The following is a 12,372-nucleotide window of genomic DNA, read 5'->3' as shown; positions in this document are numbered from 1 at the left end:
CTACGTGGTAATAGTCATTTTTATATCATTCTTATGTTGCATATTACTCTTATATTTTTGTATCATTTTTATATGTATCATTCTTATCATATTTCACTCTGGGAATTATTTTAAGAAAATATACTATACTTTTCAATACTCAAGGAAAATTTGTATAATACATTCTTCAAAGTCTTAGGGGACAAACATCACCTTATAAATCCATCAGGCTTACCTGAGCTTTAAAGGATGATTCTTTAACATATTTCCTGTTTACCTCTGTGTTTATTCAATATGTTCAGATAACTCTGGCAACTTTGTGGAAAGAAATATGAATTTCTGATTTTTCTACAACCTGATCATTTTTATCAATTTATTATCTATACTTGCAATTATTTCAGCATATAACTAGTTATTGGATTGCCTTATTCCTTCTTGTGTAAGAAATAGTCTGTATCATTTTACAAAAAGATTACTTTGGAAGTCAGCGTTTCTTCGATTGTGTAAATCTTTTCACAAGTAGATTCTGCTTTTTTCTGTTTATTTAATGAGAACCTTTGTGTGAACTCCAAACCCCAAATTACCAACTCTGAATGAAAAAGACTTTTAAGAAATCGATGAATGATCAGTATCTGCAACTATTTAAATATCCATATATGCCCAGAGGCTTCTGTTTGGAGTGACCACAAATTCTACTGTGGGGCTACAGCCTGTGGAGCCATTTCTAGACTATAGCAGCATGAAATGGTATCATATGCTAATAGTACTAGGGTTATGGAAATCCACAGTTTCAAAAGATTAAGTTCCTCTCCCTTTTGTGCATAGCATGACCCTGCCTGTCTGTCCAATAGTATCCGTTAACTACCTTTTCAAAAAAAACAAAAATGAGTTATGAGCTTTAATAAAAAAATAAAAGTATTATTCTGATAGAATATATTAAGAGTTGAAAACCATGATGCACAGATATATGAGAGACTTTAACTTGTCACCAATCCAGCATCTTCAAAAACACAGCAACACTTGTTTAATTGTGGATTACAATAATCCTTTTATTATTAAACCATTGCATAACCTTTAGTATTCTTTCCTGCATCAAAGTTAATTACATTTATTGAAAAAACATGCCCCTTAAGAAACATGCCTATACTCTCAGCCTTACATTTGTATGTACAAGTTCCCATTTCAAACATTAAGACATAGTGAGGTCATGGGGCATGTTTCCTAACTGTATTGAAATGTTTACTTATATGCCTCTATTTAGTCGACCCCTTAGGGGAGAAAGACAGTACTGAAAATTTAAATCCAAGCGTTGTGAGGCACTAACCTTTGAAAATCCATCAGGAAAAGTGGTTCTGAGAGTAGCTCTAAAAGCAATGGAAGAACCATTGAATGTTAAGTGTTCGAAGACTATAATGTACATACATTATTTTAAGAACTCATGTAGTGAATCGGTCAGTATACAACTTGATTTTTCCTGGGTCATGCCCCCCAATTATGCCTAAGGTGAAGACAAGAAAAGAAAAATGTTAGCTAGTTCTAACCATTCTACTAAAGTGGAAAGTAATTCCAAGGTGAGTCCACCCCAGAGAGCAAATGAGTCCTTTTAAAATGCTAAGGAGAGGAGACAGCAATTTCCTACCACCTTTGAACACGTTCTGTAGTGACCTGGTTACATGGAAATTTACCTAGCTTCATTTATGCAGGTCATACCATCCCTGGAAAAAGGAGCACTATTACCAAGATAAATTTGTTTGTAAGGTTCTTCTCCCTTCCCACATGAAAAAGAAAGACTAAAACAGTTTAATTTGCAACTTTCGCTGGTCAGAATTTCAATCAAGGACTTCTGGTCAAGATGGCAACATAAACAGGCATGGCTTGCCTCTTCACACTACCTCAATGAAATTACAACTAAAATATAGAACAACCACCACTTAGAACTGTTAGAAATTGAGCTGAATGGAAGTCTGACAAATATGGAATTAAAGAAACCACATCCATCCAGAATGGTAGGAGGGGCGCAGATACAGAATGGGCTGGTCCCAAATCCATGTGTGATAGACAAAAATTCAGGAGGGATATCTTGGAGTGAGAAGTCCCAGCCCCACACCATGCCCCCCAGTTCAGGATTCCAGTGCCAGGAAGATAAGTCCCCACAACTGGCTGCAAAAACCAGTGGGGATTGAGTCAGTGGAAGCAACTTCTGGGGCTCCAAGCAGTTCTTCTTAGAGAACCATACACAGACTCACCCACTCAGACTCCCTACCTCTGAGTTCCAGCACTGGGGTAGCAGCTTGATTTGGAACACAAGAAAGCAAAAAATAACCAATCAGAATAACAACAAGAAGAAAGAATTAAAAAAAATCAGAATAGTATAAGCAGCTACCCAGTGGGGTAGCACTGGTATACCCCCAGTGGTATACAGGGAGGAACTGAAGTGTCTGGCATCAAGGTGAGCAGAAGCCATTGTCCTTTTCTAAACCCTCCCTCTGCATGGTTGGGAAGCTGGTGCCATATCTGACACTCCATCAACATGGCTAACACTGTTTGACCTGCCTTGAAGATCCCCAGAGACTTCACCCCACCCAACTTATGGCCCTGCCCAAGCTGCTTTTCCATATCAATGGCTGGTCTTGGCTCATGCTTCACAACTTCCTAAATACTCTCAAACAAACAACAGCTGGCCTCAGTGAGACCCAGGCCCAACACTAGCAGCACCCAAACTAGATTCACAGCTTGGCTTCCCCTAGGAATCTCTAAGCCCAGCACATCTCAGATTGATTTATAGCTCAGACAGGGTGGCCCTGGGCAAAACACAGGTGGGGACTGACCTTGGCCGACATCACCCAGGAAATTCTAGGGCCAGTGCACCCAGTGGACAGCTACAGACCAGGTCAGAGTACCACTCTGCCCCTGCACAGCTAATTCTCCATCTGGGGCAGAGGTTGGTAGTAAGTGGTCACAGCCAATCCTTGAAGCTGACTGTCCTGTGTAAATCCCTCCCATTGATCTGCCAACAGCAATCAAGGCTCAACTACAAGAGGAAGGTGTATTGAGTCCACATGAAGGCTACACCCCCCCCCAGCTTGGGTGATAGGGGAGGCTGTGCCACTGAACTCTACAGGACACTTACTGCATTAGGGCACACCACCAACACGGAATCAAAGCAGCTCTACCTAATACATGGAAACAGAGGAAGTCTGCCAAAACAAGGAGACAAAGAAACATGGATGAATTGAAATAATAGATCAAAACTCCAGAAAAACAGCTAAATGAAATGGAGATAAGCAATCTATTAGATGCAGAGTTCAAAACACTGGTTATAAGGATGCTCAAGGAACTTGGTGAGGACCTCAGGAGCATTAAAAAAATCCAGTCAGAAATGAAGGGTACCCTAATTGAAATAAAGAACAATTTACAGGGAAACAGAATGGATGAAGCCAAGAATCAAATCAATGATTTAGAACATAAGGAAGCAAAAAACAACCAATCAGAGCAAGAAGAAAAAAGAATTTTAAAAAATGAGGATGGTATAAACAGCCTCTGCTTCAAAAGGCCTGACATTCGCATCATGGGAGTGCCAGAAGGAAAGGAGAAAGAGCAGAAATTGGAAACCTATTTGAAAAAAATAATGAAAGAAAACTTCCCTAATTTGGTGAAAGAAACAGACATGCAAGTCCAGGAAGCACAGAGAGTCCAAAACAAGATAGATACAGAGAGACCCACCCCAACACATCATAATTCAAATGTCAAAGGTTAAATATAAGGAGAGAATCTTAAAAGCATCAAGAGAAAACCAGTTAGTTCCCTACAGTGAAGTACCCATAAGACTGTCAGCTGATTTCTTAAAAGAAGCTTTGCAGGCTGAAAGGAATTGGCAAGAAATATTCAAAGTTATGAAAAGCAGGGACCTATAGCCAAGTTTGCTCTACCCAGCAAAGCTATCATTTTGAATTGAAGAGCAGATAAAGAGCTTCCCAGAAAAGAAAAATTAAAGAAATTCGTCATCTCCAAATCATTATTATATGAAATGTTAAAGGGACTTATTTAAGAAAAGGAAGATAAAAGCTATGAACAATAAAATGGCAAAAAATACAAATCTATGGACAATTGAATCTAAAAAAAAAAGCAAAGAAGAACAGAGACAGAATCGTGGATACAGAGAGCATTTTGATGGTTGCCAGATGGGAGGAGGATGTGGGAGAATGGGTGAAGGGAGGGGATTAGGAAGTACAAATAGGGAGTTAAAGAATAGCCATGGGGCCCTAGCTGGTGTAGCTCAGGGGATTAAGCACGGGCCTGCAAACCAGATGATTGCGGTTTGATTCCCAGTCAGGGCACATACCTGGATTGCAGGCCAATTCCCAGCAGGGGACACATGAGAGGCAACCATACATTGATATTTCTCTCCCTCTCTCTTTCCCTTCCCCTCTAAAGATAAATAAATAAAATATTTTTTAAAAAGCCATGGGGATATAAAGTATAGTATAAGAAAATGGAATAGTCAAAGAACTATGGGCCTGACCCATGGACATGAACAATGGTGGGAGGGATTGCCTGAGAGAGTTGGGGGTGCTGGGTGGAGAGAGGGCAAAGGGGGAAAATTCAGGACAACTGTAATAGTATAATCAATAAAATATAATAAAAATTTCAATCAAGAGATGATGTTGAAACTATGCTATCCTGAGAACTAGCCAATTGACCTATTAAATGGCCTTAAGTTTATTATCAAACAATTATATCAGCAATGTAATAACAATAAAATTGAGCCAGTTCATATGAGGTTAGGGAAACCCAGAGTGTACCACAGGAGATGTGCTTTGTAATGTTGGATAGAAGTAGAGAACTGGTGTTGACCCAAGTTATGCTTAGTATAAAGGCTCCTTTGTTAACTCACTGTGATAAGAGTTCCTCATTTTTTAGATCATTGGGTATAGTTATATAATTCAGGCTTGCCCTTCCCTCCAGACTGTTGTGGTAACCAATACCTCCTAATTACTCACTATGGTAGTTCCTGGACTGCAAAGCTATTTTCTATGTCAGTGAAATTTGACTTTTAGAGTAGTGCAGATAATGTGGCAAGTCAGAATGGAGGTGGAAAGAGGTAGTTTGGAATTAGAGCTTTTTTCCAAATAACCAGAAATTGCTGACTTCTGTTTGACTTATGCTAAGATTCTAACCATTACTATAAAAGTAACAGACACTGTCCTGCACATTGTCCTGATAACTTTCACAATGCATGTCAGATGCCATTGGTGGAGGGGGTGTTTCTCAATTATTTAAAGGGCAGTTTGTGCCAGTATTCTCCTTCCAACTACTATGACCCTGCTACTATTATCTTGTATTTAACAAACAGATTGATGTCTTGCCTAAAATTAGCTGGATAATTTTATTTGGATCAGTTTGGCAAATTAAAAATATATAGTTAGCTTGAGAATTCACCCTACTCCTCAACCTAACTGCTACTTAAATATCTCCTGTGATGTTTTTGCACTTTTGGCAGAGCATGTAGAAATCCATGCAGGGGATGAAGCAGTTCATTGCAGGAAAGTAGCACATGCACTATTATAAGCTTGTCACAGTGAATCCTGCATATGTATGTGTTATCAACTACAATTGTCCTTGTAAAATTAAATAAAAGCATGCATTTATTATTGTAAGGTTCCAATTAAGGGACAGCTGGTGTTCTTATTACACTTGAATTAAATTGAACTTGTAATTTAGCTGTCCAGATGCACATTTTTAAATCAATATATAAAATTGCATTTGCTTTGTTTATTTCTTTCTCAAAAATATCTGGAGCTCTACCTTGCAGCTCCTCCTACCCTTCAAACCCCATTGAAGAAGGGAAACTATTTGCATATAACATTTCCTTCTCAAAGGTTTTTAAAGGGAAATAAAGGACTTAAGAATTTATAGAACAGAGAGGACTAAGGAAAGTAGCTGCTGAGTTTTCCCTCCCTCCCTCCCTCCCTCTCTTCCTTCCTTCCTTCCTTCCTTCCTTCCTTCCTTCCTTCCTTCCTTCCTTCCTTCCTTCCTTCCTTCCTTCCTTCCTTCCTTCCTTCCTTCCTTCCTTCCTTCCTTCCTTCCTTCTTTCTTCAACTTTCCCTCACCCCCTTCCTTTATTTTCTATTTTGCCTTCAGTGTGAGCCGATATATTTATTGACTAAAGTTATCTTTAAAATTACCTATTTCACATTACCTGTAACTGAAATGACTATAAGCCTTCAGCTTTTTATCACAATGCGTTTCTTCTTGGCACTTCAGTTCCTAAAGCTTAAGAAACTTTGCTGCAATCCACAGCCATCCTGGGGTGTGTGCAAGTTGCTGGTTTTTGCTTTTGTAAAACATGAGTTTATGACCACCCCCCTGCGATACCCTTAAAAATGAAATTAGAAAGAGCCTTTGCAGCAGAGGCTGGGCCCGAGTTTGGGGGAAAAGGCACCACACCCTCTGAGAATAAAGGCTGCGTTGCATTCTGTGAGAACAGGGTACTAATGAATATATTTGGCAACAAAGCAGTGCTAGAGGAAGAAAGTGCCAGTACTCGGAGCACGCTTAGAAGCACGACTTTTGGACAATTTGATGGGAGCATCTAGCAGGAGGCAGAGGACAGTCACAGGGTGGAAGTGGGCACCGGGGCGGCACGTGGCAAAATTCCCGCCAGTCCACAGCTCTGAGCCAGGTGAGAGGACAGCAGCAGTGCTGGATACGCAGTGCTACCTGGCCTGGTGTGGCGAGGCCCTGCGGCTGTGGGTGGCTCCGAGCTCCTTTGCTTCCGTGCAGGTGGGCTGCCGCTAGAGTTTATAGAAGTTGCGGTTTTGGCGCCCAAAGTCCCCTCACTCACTAGCGCCGTCCCCTTTGAGTGTGCTATCTGCGGAGCTCGGGGCACCCAGAGGCCGAACCAGGCGTAGGGCCCAGGTTGCTGGTGTTAATTGGGGGACTCTCCCAGGGGACAGCTGGTGGAGGGCACTCCTTTGACCACGCAGGGTTTGGGCCGGGGTTGCCATGGCAGCCGCTTGCCAAGGGGAGCCCCATACAGCCAGCCACAGCTAGGGCACTGGGGAGCTCAGACTAACGCTAGGAGCGGACTAAACCAAGAGCATGGAAAAAGGGGGGAGGCCAGCCCGTGGCCCCTCTGCTTCCCAGCACTCCGCACTGCCCCGGGAAGGGTCCTGGTTTTTCCAAGAAAAGAAAATATTATTTTTTCTGGGCCTGAAAATAGGCTTGCCAGAGCACAGGAGGATAGGGCACAGCAGGGAGCAGAGTGATTGGCACCTCCATCCAGGAGTTCTCGTGCGCTTGTCTCTTGGCTTGGCATTTTATACCCTGCAGCGGCTGACTTGGAACCCATTTGCACGTCCCAGCCACGAAGTTATGTAGGTGGGGCGGGCTTTAATTTGCTTATATCTAATGATTTCAGAGCCTCTCTTTAAAATGGCGGCATTCAGTATACACCCATGCTAAAGGCTCTCCAGGCACCTGGGCCACCTCGCGCAGAGCTGCTTTTGCTTCTCTGTAGTTAACAGATGGCATGTGCCACTGTCGCTGCCACTGCCTCTGCCGCTGCCGCTGAGAGCAGGACCTTTTAGCCTCTGGGTTTGCTCTAGCAGCATAAGGTAAGGCTGGAGATGAGTTGGGGTTCATGAGAGTGGCTGCCTTCCTAGGACACTGACGAAATAAAATGCCTTTTAAACTTTATTTTTCAAAATGGGAAATAGAAGGAAAAGTAACCCTGCAACTTTGTTGCAGTTTTGGGGCTTTGATCTTCCTCTTGTTCTTCCTTTCTTTTTTCCTGCTTTCTTTTTCTTCAATTTCTTCGTCTATAATAAATAGTATATATAGTAATTTAAACTTCTTGCATGACATATCATCAGCTAATGTGTTTACCAACTAATTTTACCCTGGTCATGTTATATCACAAGCAGTGCCACGGCTTCCTTGCAGCTCTTGTCTTTTCCCGCTCTAGATCAACATGTTTGGGCAGTTTGCTTTTACTGCTGGCATTTGAAAAGCATGAGGGTAGATTTTAGCAGATTATTAAAAAGGTAACTTTACTTGTTAACATTCACAAACAGGCTTTTATGGTAAGAAAACAACATTAAATCAAGATGAGTAATGAAAGTAATTCATTTGTGTAGTTTTATCATTACTGTAGTAGATCTATGTGTTTTTATAACTACAATCTGTTGATTGGTATATAGAAAGACAACAGTGAAAGTGAATGTATTGTGTTGCTGTTTAATTAGGGAAGTGTGTTTTAAAGGAGTTCTTATTTTCTGAGATGTTCCTAAATTGCTAGTATTTGTAAATGGGCATGGATCCCCACAGCCTATCTCTACACATGTATTGTGTTCATGGGAAAGCATGAATTAAAACTATTCCAAGATTTAATTTTGAAATGACGTTGATTTTTCTCTATCTTGACTCCTTGTTGTAATCAATAAGTCTTTGCCTGATTACTGATATAGTGGTTGGAAGGCAGACTATTGAAATAGGTGTACATTGAGTAGACATGAATGCTTTATACAATTTATCCATGAGATTTTTTCCCTTCTGATGTAACGTATGCTAACAATAAGGCTTACTGGAGACCTCAGATTTTTCTGATTATATTCACATTTTCTCTTTTGCCTATGCAAATGTTTAAATACTTTTAAAAGTTGTTTTAATTTTTTTCCAATATGCAATACTTTGGGGGGATGCCTTCATATATATCAAAACTTCCCTAAACTTAGCCTAAAAGGACTTGTGCCCATAGCCCAGCTGGTATTATAATACCCCTGTCCCTTCTTAACTTCTCTCCAGACAATGGAAGCTACTTGTCTGGCAGACTGTCCTGCCATTAAATTTAGCATGGTTTTGAAAAGTGGGGAAAGGTAATTGTTTAGGTCATAATTGTTTAGCAACTATTAAAGAACTGTGCAGTTTTCCCGCCCAGTGAGGTACTATAGTGTGCCTAGAAAGAGAGAAATGAACTGTTTACAATGGAATCTACTATTAAATAAATTTTGCATCAGTTTTTCAGAAGATTTTTGAGAGAAGCATATGGGGTAATTCATTGCTTCACATCTGAAAGAAGAGTTCCTGCAGGTAGAGCAATAGATACTTGCAGTTTTGCAAGAAGTGGGGAGAGAGGTGACCAAAAGCAATTTCTCTCAATTTTAGTGATTACATATTTAGAACTGAGTTCAGCAAGCTTTGCGTACTGATGTGCTTGCTGCCTTGTTTGCTGAAATACTTCAGATTAAATTCATCCTTTGAAAAAAAAAAAAGAAAACACTAAACTTCCGGATCCAAATAGACAAGCTAAACTAGTGTTAGAGACCTTAGAAGGAAATTTGGCCAGTTAACATTCTGCAGTTTCACATAATGATGAGATTGGAGACTTTGTATGAAAACATAAGTGAAAAACTTTGTAAAAATATTTTCAAGAGAGAATTAATATAATTCTGGTCTAGAGGTGATGATTACATATTATGCTCTACTTCTAAGAGCTACTTCATTTCTCTAATTTGCTTTTAGCACTCATAATGGTTCCCAGGACTATTATAAAACACTTTTTTTTTCCTTCCACTGTCCATACCAAGCATTTCACAACAGTTGCTTTTTAAGGGGGATAAAACCTCTGATTATGAGCTGGTATCCAAAGTATCTTTGGTATTCCCTTGCACTCACCCTTAACCTAAGCAATGCTTTGCACAAAGTAGGTACTTAATATATGTTGACTTAAAAATGAATAGTTTATAAATTCACAGAGGAGCAGATTCTGTGCACAGCTTTTAATTTAAACAGAAGACATTGTTGGGTACTTGCAAAAAACCTAAACATTTAAAGAAGATTACAATGTACAATCCCTTAATTGCCTGAATTCTATTTGCCACAGATGAGTTCTTTTGTTTTTCATTTTACTTCCAGGCTTGTGTAATTCATCCTTTTGACCACTAGGTGCATTATTATTGGCCCAGCTCTACAATATGAAAAAGTAATCACAGCAGCTTGGTTAAAAAAAAAAAAAGTTTTGTCTTTTGAGGCTGTACAGTACTGCATGGGATGGAACAGTGACACTCTCTTGGCTGCTGTGCAGATGCTGACAATATAGTTTGAAGCACAATTTTGTTCTGGGCCCACTTGTTTTTATATGTGAGAGGCAGTGGAGGAAGAAAAAGGTGACAAGATTTTCATTCCTAAAATGTTATACTTAGTCTGCTTATAATACACTAAATTCAGGAGGTGGCTAGATTTTTCTGTTTTGAAATAAATAATGTTGTCTGAAAGGATTACAAACAAGGATTGGGGCACAGCAGACAAGAATAATTTACAGCGCATGTTTGACAAGTAATTTGATCCTGTAATTAAAGTTAGATAATGGTCCTTGCCATGTTAAAACTATCAAGTGTCTGAAAGAACATGCAGGCTACATCCACCTTTACTTCATTAAGGTTCTTCCATGCTGTTGGGTTTTCTTATAACAATGTCTAGTAGATTGAACAGATGGATTTTCCCTCATTATACATGTATGTGATTTCAAGAAAGTGGAAATTAGAAGTTTTGTTTCTTTGTGGGATTTTTGTGCATCTCCCTAGGTGCGATGTAGTTCTCACTTCAAAAACAGAAAGAAACCTGTGTCTCAGATAAAATAAGATAGACGCTTTTCCTCTATGGTAACAAAAATTTTTGGAGCACAGAGTTCAATTGTCAACCAACCATACAATTAACAAACACAAATTATGACCCAAAATAAAACTATTACTATTACTGTATTATTGTGGGCTTTTAGATCTTAAGGAAACCAGGGTGCTCCATGGTATCCTACTCTTCCTGAATGGTTATATATGGCCTCAAGATAGGCAAATGACAATGTTAGAAAGGCAACTTTGACAGTTAGGGTAAACAATGCATCAATTGCATTATCAGGTGTTAATAATATCCATCTGACCTAAAAACGATCAGAAAAGATATTTTTCCAGATCATTTTGTTCAAACACAATATAAGTCCATCATTTATTATTATTTTTATAGGGAGCTGTTTTTATTTTATTTTTTTAAGATTTCATTTATTTAAGCCCTGGCTGGTGTAGCTCAGTGGATTGAGCGCAGGCCTGCGAACCAAACAATCGCAGTTCAATTCCCAGTCAGGGCACATGCCTGGGTTGCAGACCAGTTCCCCGCAGGCCAGTTCCCAGTAGGGGACGCATGAAAGGCAACCATACATTGATGTTTCTCTCCCTCTCTCCTTCCCTTCCCCTCTAAAGATAAATAAATAAAATAAAAGATTTCATTTATTTATTGTTAGAGGGAAAGAAGAGGAGGGCCAAGTCAAGGAACATGTGTGAAGGACCCATGGACAAAAACAACAGTGCAAGGGAGAGATTGAATGTGGGAAGTGAGGGCTGGGTAGAAAGAGGGATAGTAATGGGGAGAAAATGGGGACAACTAGTTGAACAACAATAAAAAATAAAATTAAATTAATAAAATCTATGAGGAAAAATCCATCATTTAATTCTACTTCACACTAAATTGAATGATACTTTTTAAAAGATTGATGGGGAAAGTAATATAACATGATATGTATTTTTATTTGAGAAATAAAAGTACTACTACTTTATCTGGGCATGTACACACAACACAAGCACATACATACATGTGTGTCCAAATTAGTTGTCATTTTAGAACAATTTATACACATATGCATTGATTTCTCCCTGGAGATTTATAGAAAAGTACTTATTTTTACACTATTTCTGCCATTTTAAGAAAGAAATGAAAAAGGTTCACAATAAACTATAATAAATATTTGTATTAAGCAGTGTCTTCCAGGCTCAAAAGAAGTGGGGCTCTGAATATTCAACTCCGGGCAGTGAACATTCAGAAAAAGGATACATTGTTTAGAACTGAAGAAGAAACAGAAATGAGAGAAAACTTGATTTAAGTGTATATGTGTATGTGCGATGTAGATATAGATATAGGAGATATAGATATAGGTATACAAAATGTACCTGATTATATATGTACACTATATATTCATATACATGCACATATATTGTGTATATACATGCACATGTATATCTGCATACATATATACATGGCATATAATATATATTCTATGTTTATGGATTTTTGATAATATTTATATATTTTATGTATAGGCAGATAGATGTTTATATTTTATATATCTGTGTATATGATGCTTTTAAAGAAACTCAAGTATAGTAATCACAAAAGTCATTTTTTAACAGAACAAAGTACTAAAAAAAGCTTGATTACAATTTTAGAAATCAATTAGGCATGCTTGTTAAAATATGTCCACTCTGAAGCCCTACATCCATCAGCATTAAGTTGGCTCAAAAGTAGGAGAGATATGTTTCCAATTTTAGTCAGGAGTTTAGTGAGTTT

General features: G+C 38.9%; 1 protein-coding gene across 4 annotated transcripts in view; it reads left to right on the top strand.

The window, feature by feature from the left end:
- The first annotated feature begins 7,409 nt into the window (after positions 1–7,409).
- The window catches only part of MBNL3 (muscleblind like splicing regulator 3), a 159,208-nt gene continuing 154,245 nt past the window's right edge, over positions 7,410–12,372 (top strand). For 3 of the 4 annotated variants that reach the window (XM_053662349.1, XM_053662348.1, XM_053662345.1), the window contains exon 1: positions 7,411–7,595. The gene's annotated coding sequence lies outside the window, so the exon portion shown is untranslated. Of the gene's footprint in view, positions 7,596–12,372 lie in introns of all 4 variants that reach the window. The other variant, XM_053662347.1, reaches the window with a different exon arrangement.

Source organism: Artibeus jamaicensis, unplaced genomic scaffold (assembly GCF_021234435.1).
Source record: "Artibeus jamaicensis isolate MK-2021 breed Jamaican fruit bat unplaced genomic scaffold, CSHL_Jam_final contig_240, whole genome shotgun sequence".
NCBI classification, from domain to species: Eukaryota; Metazoa; Chordata; class Mammalia; order Chiroptera; family Phyllostomidae; genus Artibeus; species Artibeus jamaicensis.
Note: the sequence above shows the minus strand (reverse complement) of the source record. Positions and strands in the feature narration are given on the sequence as shown.